Here is a 9,910-nt window from a genome sequence, read left to right on the forward strand (position 1 = left end):
TAGCTGGAGTGCCAGAAACTCCCCCCCCCAATATGCCGGGCTCCTCACACGGAATATACTTACCGCACTCCCTGCGCCGCTCCAGGTCCTTGCAGCACCGCTTCTCCCCGTGCACGGATTAAAACATCCAATGACGGGAAGGAGCAGCCAATGGCAGGCGGGGACGAGACTCCCTAGCGTCACCTGCAATGCTAGGGGGCTCATCCCTGTCCCCGCCTGCCATTGGCTGCTCTCCCCCGACACCACAGGGAGGAGCAGCAGCGGCAATGCGGGGACCAGGAGCGGCGCAGGGAGAGGGGTAAGTATATTCCGTGTGAGGAGCTCGGCATATGGGGAGGCAGTTTATGCGCATTTTCATGCAGCAAATCCAAAGCATAAGGGTCCATTCACACGTCCGCATAAATGGATCTGCATAAAAGGTGCGGACCCATTCATTTCAATGGGGCCGCAAAAGATGTCCGCATCTGCACTTCCATTCTGTGTCCCCGCAAAAAAGACAGAGCATGTCCTATTCTTGTCCGCTGCCACGGACAAGAATAGGCATTTCTATCATAGTGCCGGCCATGTGCGGTACACAAAATGCAGAACGCACATGGCCGGTGTCCGTGTTTTGCGGATCCGCAATTTGCGGACTGCAAAACTCTTCCGGATGTGTGAATGGAACCTAAGGGTATGTTCACAAGGTGGATTTTGAAGAGGTTTTTCTCTTTGAATGCCACAGATCTGCTTGCAGTTTGGCCGCATTGAGTGGAACTAAACCCGCCGTGGCTTCCATTCGCATCTGTCTGGACATCACAAAGGTACATGCTCCTTCTTGGTGTGGTTGCGGTTTTAAACCATGCAAATGGCAGCACAGCCTCCCATTGAAAAGAATGGGAGATGGACACCAAAAGGCCCTGAATAGCGCCAAAATTCCGAAGGAAAATGACGCCATGTGAGTGGGCCCTACTACAGAACCTGCAAAGTTAATGAGACTTTCAAAATCTCATGTACACGGTGCAGAAATTTTCCACGCGGGAAGTGACCTGCGGTTTGGAAAAGGGTGAGATCTGGGGCAAATTTGCGCCAGAATCCGTGGCTAAATCTGCAAGTAATTTTGTTGTGAAAAAGCAGCGAAAACCAGACAAAAATCCTGCGGAAAATCACCATAACCTGCACTGTTGTGCGCATATAATCTAGGACATGTTCACACGGCGGATTTGCCACGAGGATTTGGGCACTCCATGTTGAAATCCACAAGAAAACCACGGGTATACCGCCTCACTGTTCCCGAGAGGATGCTCATATGGCCACAGATTTTTTTCTGAGCAGATTTCAAGAAGGGAATGTTCCTTTTTGGCTCAGTCTCTGTGTGGAAACCGCGGCAGGTGTCCGCACATGGATTAGCCTCATGAAATTCGTCAGATCCGCAACATTCAAGCTACAAATCTGGGGCAGAAATCTGAGGGTCATCCTCACATTCCTGTTGCAGATTCCAAAGAAAATACACTTCCGTTTTTTCCAATGTGAACCAGAAGAAGTAGTTTGTTTTTAAAAGGTTATTCCATCCAGTGCGATCATTTTAATCACCTTGACTACTTTGACTCGACATGCCATGTCAATCCCTGGCTGAGATGGGTCGCTGCTGCGGACAGTAAATGGCGGGGTGGGCATGCCACGCTGTTTCTGGCATGTCTAGCCTGGGAAGAGGGAGTGGAGAGGAGACCGGAGCAGCAGCGGCAGGGGATCAGTAAGGGGAGCAGTTTTACGGTACTCCTACCCCATATTTATTTAATATTACCAGAATACCCTTTTAATGCTCTGAAATCTTGCATTTATAATCCTTTAATTTTTACATGAACTGGATGTACGGGTGTAGAGGGTGGAGGAGACCCCCGGATATTGATTAGACTATTCTAGGCCATTGCAGGTCTGGATCAAAGGATCCGTTGCTGCTAAATGTCTTGCATTATGCCCTTTTAAGAGCACTTGGCCCATCTCATACATTGGGGGCATATTGCTAGGATATGTCACCAATTTCTGATAGTTGCAAGTCTCGCCTCTATCTACAGGGTGGGCCATTTATACACCTTAATAAAATGGGAATGGTTGGTGATATTAACTTCCTGTTTGTGGCACATTAGTATATGTGAGGGGGGAAACTTTTCAAGATGGGTGGTGACCATGGCGGCCATTTTGAAGTCGGCCATTTTGAATCCAACTTTTGTTTTTTCAATAGGAAGAGGGTCATTTGACACATCAAACTTATTGGGAATTTCACAAGAAAAACAATGGTGTGGTTGGTTTTAACATAATTTTATTATTTCATGAGTTATTTACAAGTTTCTGACCACTTACAAAATGTGTTCAATGTGCTGCCCATTGTGTTGGATTGTCAATGCAACCCTCTTCTCCCCCTCTTCACACACTGATAGCAACACCGCAGGAGAAATGCTAGCACAGGCTTCCAGTATCCGGAGTTTCAGTAATAATAATAATTCTCTGCCAAAGCGCACTTAGTAGTAATAGTGCCCCTACAGCGCCCCCAACAGCACTAATGCCCCGGAAGTAGTAATGCTTCCATAGCACCCATACAAGTAATCATGTTCCCCATAGTCCCCCAATAGTAATAAAGCTCACCATAGCGCTGCACCCAGTAGTAATAATTCTCCTTATGATGTGTGACAGTAGAAAATGCCCCTTAAAATTGTGTGCTAGTACAGCCAATGTCACTATAGTTTCCCCATAATGTGTGCCAGTGCCTCCTACTGTGTGCCAGTACAAAAAATACCCCCTTTTGGTGTCCCCAGTAGAGCCAATGTCTCTACAGGGAGTGCAGAATTATTAGGCAAGTTGTATTTTTGAGGATTAATTTTATTATTGAACAACAACCATGTTCTCAATGAACCCAAAAAACTCATTAATATCAAAGCTGAATATTTTTGGAAGTAGTTTTTAGTTTGTTTTTAGTTTTACCTATTTTAGGGGGATATCTGTGTGTGCAGGTGACTATTACTGTGCATAATTATTAGGCAACTTAACAAAAAACAAATATATACCCATTTCAATTATTTATTTTTACCAGTGAAACCAATATAACATCTCAACATTCACAAATATACATTTCTGACATTCAAAAACAAAACAAAAACAAATCAGTGACCAATATAGCCACCTTTCTTTGCAAGGACACTCAAAAGCCTGCCATCCATGGATTCTGTCAGTGTTTTGATCTGTTCACCATCAACATTGCGTGCAGCAGCAACCACAGCCTCCCAGACACTGTTCAGAGAGGTGTACTGTTTTCCCTCCTTGTAAATCTCACATTTGATGATGGACCACAGGTTCTCAATGGGGTTCAGATCAGGTGAACAAGGAGGCCATGTCATTAGATTTTCTTCTTTTATACCCTTTCTTGCCAGCCACGCTGTGGAGTACTTGGACGCGTGTGATGGAGCATTGTCCTGCATGAAAATCATGTTTTTCTTGAAGGATGCAGACTTCTTCCTGTACCACTGCTTGAAGAAGGTGTCTTCCAGAAACTGGCAGTAGGACTGGGAGTTGAGTTTGACTCCATCCTCAACCCGAAAAGGCCCCACAAGCTCATCTTTGATGATACCAGCCCAAACCAGTACTCCACCTCCACCTTGCTGGCGTCTGAGTCGGACTGGAGCTCTCTGCCCTTTACCAATCCAGCCACGGGCCCATCCATCTGGCCCATCAAGACTCACTCTCATTTCATCAGTCCATAAAACCTTAGAAAAATCAGTCTTGAGATATTTCTTGGCCCAGTCTTGACATTTCAGCTTGTGTGTCTTGTTCAGTGGTGGTCGTCTTTCAGCCTTTCTTACCTTGGCCATGTCTCTGAGTATTGCACACCTTGTGCTTTTGGGCACTCCAGTGATGTTGCAGCTCTGAAATATGGCCAAACTGGTGGCAAGTGGCATCTTGGCAGCTGCACGCTTGACTTTTCTCAGTTCATGGGCAGTTATTTTGCGCCTTGGTTTTTCCACACGCTTCTTGCGACCCTGTTGACTATTTTGAATGAAACGCTTGATTGTTCGATGATCACGCTTCAGAAGCTTTGCAATTTTAAGAGTGCTGCATCCCTCTGCAAGATATCTCACTATTTTTGACTTTTCTGAGCCTATCAAGTCCTTCTTATGACCCATTTTGCCAAAGGAAAGGAAGTTGCCTAATAATTATGCACACCTAATATAGGGTGTTGATGTCATTAGACCACACCCCTTCTCATTACAGAGATGCACATCACCTAATATGCTTAATTGGTAGTAGGCTTTCGAGCCTATACAGCTTGGAGTAAGACAACATGCATAAAGAGGATGATGTGGTCAAAATACTCATTTGCCTAATAATTCTGCACGCAGTGTATAGTGCTCCTTTACCCCCTTCCCCATAGTGCCCCCATAATGGGTGCCTGTATAAAATGCCCCTATATAGTGCCCCCAGAAGAAGCCTCCATAGAGCTCCTCTTTCCCCTTCCCCATAGTGCCCCCCATAATGCCAGTATATAATGCCCCTATGTAGTGCCCCCAGTAGATGCCCCCATAGTGACCCTCTCCCCCCTTCCCCATATTGGCCAACACCATGGTGTCAAATGAAAAATAATAAACTCACATTCTTACCTTCATGTGGCTGTCAGGATGCGCTCCAGGCCTCTTCTGGCCTGTGACCCGCGCAGTATGCAGCCCGGCTCAGGTGGCACGATGATGATGACGTCATCACACCACCTGCGCCGGCCACTGATAGGCTACAGGCATTAGGCCTGAAGCCGGTCAGAGGGAACAGCGGGAAAGGAAGACGTCACTCCTGTGCCCTGCCGCAGCAATCAACTGTATCGCTGTCTTGAGGATGCCGATACAGTTGAATATAGACAAATGAGTGCTTCCACAATAGAAGTGCTCATTTTTCTCGGCCATGCCACCACCCCTCCTTATCTCTAGGGCCGTGCCACCTGAGGCGATCTCCTCACCTCGACTAATTGGCTGTGTGGCCCTGCATGTGACTTAGGACAGTGGAATACTGACTTTTCCAGTTGTTCTTGCACCGCTTTTGAGACTCCATATGTCACGAGCCCAAGAAGAGCAGAGTAGAGGATGGGAGTGGTGGTGGCTCTGGCTGAAACAGTCAATATCAGTGGCAATCCTCACACCGATGCTCTCTAGGGAGAGGGCAATATAAGGAGGGAGCACCCTGTCTTCCCTTGGGGCACAACCTAATGTTGGGGCTCTTGCCTGATGGCAGTTGGGCGTCCTTTATGTTAGAGGTTTAGTGTGGGTGCAAGGCAGAAAGTGTTGGGTGCAATGGCCAGCATATGGTGCAGAAGTCAACCAGGCCAGATGTAGGAAATAAACGTCTCTACTTAAGTGCAGAATGTGAGCTGTAGTACATCCAATGGTATCAAAACAAAGTTCCAACAATTCACAGTGCAAATCCTCCAAAATAAATTTGAGCAAGGATGAGAAATGTAGTACTCTTTCCTCGCACCGTCTTCCCAAAGTCTCTCTCTCTCCCTCTGCAGAATCTATGGCTGGCAATATTACTCTTGCAATAGTGGGTGTAATTTCCAGCTGAGGAATACAGAGTTAAGACACGACTGACCAGGTCATGTCCATATGTGAAGGGTATCTAAGCAATGTCCATCTCACTGCAGTAAAGTCAGTAGCCTTGATCACACCTTACTGACTCCAGTGCTCGGCCATGCAGATTCTGGACCTTCTGGGTTCTTTCATTTATCTCTCTTTTTTGAGTACTGTAGAAATGGTGCGGCCTTTCTCTCAGTAGATAATCCTTAGAGAAGGCGATTCTCTGTAAGACCTTATTCACACATCTGTGACAACATCAGTGACAATATGGTCAGTGGTTCGTCAGTGAAGATGTCTGTGAAGGATCCGTGTTTGGTCCATGTTTTCGTTTTTTGCCCTTGTTGTGTCATCCGTATTCCACGTACACTCCTCAGCTGAAAATTTACTTCCAGAGCATTTCCCAGCAATGGTCCACGAAACACGGCCGAAAACGAAACACAGACGGCATCTGTGTTGTGTCCATGTTTTTTCACAGACCCATAGACTATAATGGGTGTGAGGGATCCGTGAACATGGAGAAAAATAGGGCATGCTCAGGGAATTAACCATGGCCCTACGGACTGTGGAAATGTACTGATGTGTGAATTAATGGATACATGTACTGTCCCTGAAGAACATGGACAGCACACATCCGTGATTCACTGAAGTGTGAATGAGGACTAACTTTGGTCCAGTCCCGTGAGGAGTAGCGCACGTCACAGCTTCCTCCTCTGAACTCTAGACCAGGGGTCTCCAAACCCCGGCCCACGGGCCACATCCGGCCCGCTTGTGCGTTCGATCCGGCCCGCCCGCAGCTGGCAGGTTGCAGGAACCAAATCCGCACAACCGCCCATGCTGTCACGCTTGTGTTGTGTGTTCGATTCCGCGCCCGCCCGCAGCTGACAGGTTGCAGGAACGAAAGCCGCACAACCGCCCATGCTGTCACGCTGTGCTTTTTGATTGGCTGCTGGGACCGCCGATGTCCCGGCAACCAGTGACGTCACAGGTGCGGCACCTCCCCTCTTCCCGCCCGCTGTTTGAAATAACAAATCCACGTGTGTAGCAGCGGGCGGGAGTCGGGACTCAGGAGTCCAAGAAGAAAAAAAAAAGAAGAGGAGCAGAAGCCGGCTACAGCGGAGGCAAGTGTTGCACAACGCTGATGGGGACACAATGGGGAACGCTGACATTGCTGTGCTGCGCTGATGGGGACACAAGCTGCTGAGGACACATACTGATGGGGATATTGCTGTGCTGCTGGGGACACTGCTGATGGGGACTTTGCTGTGCTGATGGTGACATTGCTGTTCTGATGGGGACACCGTTGATGAGGACACGGGTGTCCCCATCAATGGTGTCCCCATCAGCACAGCAATGTCCCCATCAGAGGTGTCCCCATCAGCGATGATGGGCACACTGCTGATGGGGACAATTCTGTTCTGATGGGGACATTGCTGGGGACACCGCTGTTTGGCACACTGCTGATGGGGACATGGGTGTCCACATCAATGGTGTCCCCATCAGGATAGCAATGTCCCCATCAGCGGTAACCCCATAATCGATGTCCCCATCAGCACAGCAATGTCCCCATCAGAGGTGTCCCCATCAGCGGTGATGGGGACACATGCTGCTGGGGACACCGCTGACAGGGACATTGCTGTGCTGATGGGGATGTTGCGGTGGACACTGCTGATGGGGACATTGCTGTTCTGATGGGACATTGCTGGGGACACCGCTGATGGGGACATGGGTATCCCCATCAGCGGTGACCCATCATCGGTTTCCACATCAGCACAGCGGCGTCCCCATCAGCAATGATGGGGACGCTGCTAATGTGGAAACTGCTGATGTGAACATTGCTGTGCTGATGGGGACATTGCTGAGGACACCGCTGATTGGCACACTGCTGATGGGGACAAAGGTGTCCCCATCAATGGTGTCCCCATCAGTACAGCAATGTCCCCATCAGCGTCCCCATTCTGATGGGGACATTGCTGTTCTGATGGGGACACCACTGATAGGGACACGGGTGTCCCCATCAACCGCGTCCCCAAAGGCAGTGTCCCCATCAGTGGTGTCCCCATCAGCTGCTAATGGGGACTCCGCTGATGGGGACATTGCTGTTCTGATGGGGACATCATTAATGGGGACATTGCTGTGCTTAAGGGTGACACGGCTGATGGGGACATTGCTGTGCTGATGCTGACATTGCTGTGCTGATGCTGACATTGCTGTGCTGATGGGGACATTGCTGTGCTGATGGGGACATTGCTGTGCTGATGGGGACATTGCTGTGCTGATGGGACATTGCTGGGGACACCGCTGATGGGGACATGGGTATCCCCATCAGCGGTGACCCATCATCGGTTTCCACATCAGCACAGCGGCGTCCCCATCAGCAATGATGGGGACGCTGCTAATGTGGAAACTGCTGATGTGAACATTGCTGTGCTGATGGGGACATTGCTGAGGACACCGCTGATTGGCACACTGCTGATGGGGACAAAGGTGTCCCCATCAATGGTGTCCCCATCAGTACAGCAATGTCCCCATCAGCGTCCCCATTCTGATGGGGACATTGCTGTTCTGATGGGGACACCACTGATAGGGACAAGGGTGTCCCCATCAACCGCGTCCCCAAAGGCAGTGTCCCCATCAGTGGTGTCCCCATCAGCTGCTAATGGGGACTCCGCTGATGGGGACATTGCTGTTCTGATGGGGACATCATTAATGGGGACATTGCTGTGCTTAAGGGTGACACGGCTGATGGGGACATTGCTGTGCTGATGCTGACATTGCTGTGCTGATGGGGACATTGCTGTGCTGATGGGGACATTGCTGTGCTGATGGGGACATTGCTGTGCTGATGGGGACATTGCTGTGCTGATGGGGACATTGCTGTGCTGATGCTGACATTGCTGTGCTGATGGGGACATTGCTGTGCTGATGGGGACATTGTTGTGCTGATGCTGACATTGCTGTGCTGATGGGGACATTGCTGTGCTGATGGGGACATTGCTGTGCTGATGGGGACATTGCTGTGCTGATGGGGACATTGCTGTGCTGATGGGGACATTGCTGTGCTGATGGGGACATTGCTGTGCTGATGGGGACATTGCTGTGCTGATGGGGACATTGCTGTGCTGATGGGGACATTGCTGTGCTGATGGGGACATTGCTGTGCTGATGCTGACATTGCTGTGCTGATGGGGACATTGCTGTGCTGATGCTGACATTGCTGTGCTGATGCTGACATTGCTGTGCTGATGGGGACATTGCTGTGCTGATGGGGACATTGCTGTGCTGATGGGGACATTGCTGTGCTGATGGGGACATTGCTGTGCTGATGCTGACATTGCTGTGCTGATGCTGACATTGCTGTGCTGATGGGGACATTGCTGTGCTGATGGGGACATTGTTGTGCTGATGCTGACATTGCTGTGCTGATGCTGACATTGCTGTGCTGATGGGGACATTGCTGTGCTGATGGGGACATTGCTGTGCTGATGGGGACATTGCTGTGCTGATGGGGACATTGCTGTGCTGATGGGGACATTGTTGTGCTGATGCTGACATTGCTGTGCTGATGCTGACATTGCTGTGCTGATGCTGACATTGCTGTGCTGATGGGGACATTGCTGTGCTGATGGGGACATTGCTGTGCTGATGGGGACATTGCTGTGCTGATGGGGACATTGCTGTGCTGATGGGGACATTGTTGTGCTGATGCTGACATTGCTGTGCTGATGGGGACATTGCTGTGCTGATGGGGACATTGCTGTGCTGATGGGGACATTGCTGTGCTGATGGGGACATTGCTGTGCTGATGGGGACATTGCTGTGCTGATGGGGACATTGCTGTGCTGATGGGGACATTGCTGTGCTGATGGGGACATTTTTGTGCTGATGGGGACACCGCTGATAGGGACACGGGTGTCTTTGCGTTGTTTTGCTAAAGTTTTTTCTCTTTTGTTCTCAGTCATATCATGCTGATTACAAAAACGATCCATGTAAAATATATACATTTAATTTAATACATAATTGATTTTTTTTTTCCGGCCCCCGAATACTTGTAAAATCTTCAATGTGGCCCTCCTGTTGAAAAGTTTGGAGACCCCTGCTCTAGACTAAGCTAGGGGTGGATCCAGGATCCCCACCTAACTTCCTGCAAGGCCTGAGTCAGGATCATTAACCCCGTACAAAGATATGCTGATATAAAATAACATTATGTGACATCAGATAGAATTAAATAACATTATGTAACATATACAGTTTCTTAAGACTCCATTTTGCTTTACAATGTATTATGATCTATGTATTTATGGTTATTTTGATATATATGTCTATTA

The sequence above is a fragment of the Bufo bufo genome, chromosome 2 (assembly GCF_905171765.1).
Source record: "Bufo bufo chromosome 2, aBufBuf1.1, whole genome shotgun sequence".
In the NCBI taxonomy this organism is placed as follows: Eukaryota; Metazoa; Chordata; class Amphibia; order Anura; family Bufonidae; genus Bufo; species Bufo bufo.